Source organism: Populus trichocarpa, chromosome 12 (assembly GCF_000002775.5).
Source record: "Populus trichocarpa isolate Nisqually-1 chromosome 12, P.trichocarpa_v4.1, whole genome shotgun sequence".
Lineage (NCBI taxonomy): Eukaryota > Viridiplantae > Streptophyta > Magnoliopsida > Malpighiales > Salicaceae > Populus > Populus trichocarpa.
The window spans coordinates 4,853,997-4,856,340 of record NC_037296.2 but is presented as its reverse complement, the minus strand read 5'-3'; positions in this window follow the sequence as shown (position 1 = coordinate 4,856,340).

Below are 2,344 nucleotides of genomic sequence, written 5' to 3'. Positions count from 1 at the left end.
ATAGTGCATTAAAATCTAAGGTCATAAAAAACTAAAAAGAAAAAAAAAGAATCTAAATAAAAAAAGCAAGGCACGGGCTTGGCCTAGCGCGTTTGAGCATCTAAAAAACAAAGTTTAGGCATCCCATCTTAGAACCACACCTGCGCTTTATTTTTTTAATAAAGGGTGGATGACCCACACTTTATTTTTTTGAAAAACAAATATGGAGTCATCTCTATGATAGATGATCTATCATTTTTTTTCCATAATCCATACATCAAAGAGGTGACTGAAAAATTGAAAAAGATGATTTTTGGATCCAAAAATCTATTCATCAACTATTTTGATCTTAAAACACTTAAAAATACCATAAAAACCTAATGATCCATACATGTATTACTACTAAGGAAGAGGGAAGAAATCCCATGCTTATACTCATAGTCTTGAGGCAGGACACCATGTCTACGTCAATCTTAGGACAGAGAAGGTTTATTGTCTTCCTGATGGATATGAGATTATTGACCCATCACTAGATGATATACGACATGTTCTCAATCCAAGGTCTTTCTCCCCCTCTCTCCGTGGTGCATTATACTTTTCCTAGGTGTATTTGTTTTTGAGGTAATTTTTGTGGTTGTGGTTTTAAAAAAATAAATTTAAAAAAGTGTGGTTAGGTGTGGTTAGTTAGATTTAGACACGTGTTTGGTAAAAATTATGGTTGAGGTTTATGTGCAGCAAAAAAATATATAAAATGTTTGGTTGTGGTTGCTTTTCAAAAGTGTTTTTTTACTTGAAAATGCATCAAAATAATTTTTTTTATTTTTTAAAAATTATTTTTGATATCAGTGCATCAAAATGATCTGAAAATATATAAAAAAATAATTTGAAGTAAAGAAAAAATAAATAAAATTTAAATTTAAAAAAAAAATGCTTTTGAAACGCAAAAACAAACAGAGTTTTACGAAACTCAGTTAAAACATGTAAAAACTGCTTCACAAAAACTGCATTTCAAACTCAATTTTAGGTATATTACCAAACTCCTAACAACATTTTTACACCGCAAACGCAAAAGCTAAGGCTAAACAAACGCACCCAAATCTACTTAGTTTGCTAAACGAGTAAGTAATATCAGGTCTTATGCAGTTTATAATATATATTAGACTTCTAATTATTTGAGAATATTACAATTGGTTTATCCTTTTACCTTTTAGGCAGATGTATACTTATGTCAATTGGTGTTTTGGTAGTGCTATTGTCACATTTAGAAAATTTATCAAGAATTTTCTCAGCATAATGAGATTGAGACAATACCAATTCATTAGATGTCTTAGAAATTTTTATTTTTGTTATGACATCTACAACACCCAAATCTTTCATGTCAAACTTATTAGTTAATATTTTCTTAGTAGACTTGATCATGTGATCATTCCTATTCAGAATTAGCATATCACAACACAAAGATATATAATAACATAACCTCTATCTATGTTTTTTACATAAACATATTTATCAATTTCGTTAATTTTAAACTCATTTAATAACATAACTTCATCAAATCTTTCATGTCATTGTTAAGAGTTTGTTTCAAACTATATAATGATTTGACAAGCTTACAAACTTTCTTCTCAAACCATATATTGATTTAATGTATTTCAGGCTTTTTAATAGTTATAATGACTATTAAGTTTATATGAAAGTTATTCTTGATACAAGTGATTATGTATAAAAATAATCCACACCTTTTTGTTGTGTGAATTCTGATATGGACAAACAGCCCATCATGCATACCTGCGCCATGCAAAGGATCGTGGGGGGAAAGTAACCACAACTGGTCGTGGGTTGTGGGGATTAATTAGTTGCAATTATTTTTCTTAGATGTCTGTTATGCGAGGAATTCATGGGCATTCATGACCACGTGTGAAGTGGAACAACCATGATCACTTAGTGGCACATATTCCTCTTTTATTGCTTTTAATCTACTTGTAACTTCCAGAACAAAAGGCCTATAAAAGCTGTGGCCTGCGGGAGAGAAGATATCATGAAATAAACTGTTCTTCTTTAAACTCTTCTTCCCCTATTCCTTTCTCTCAAATTCTGTTGTGTCAAGTACACATCAATTGGTATCAGAGCCTGGTTTGATCATGGAGACGCGAACTAAAACAAATACGAAATTTCGAAACGAGGTGAATGAAACTCTAGCTCGTCACGAAGCGGGGATCGATCAAGCCAATAACAACATCACCCAAGCCAATCACAGCATCGATCAAATGAATGCAACCCTGCTAATGGTGGTGGCTGAGTTACAGGCCTTTTGTCATGCACAAAATTCCACGGAAAGAGAGGTAAGCCCATTTTTCCAAGCCGA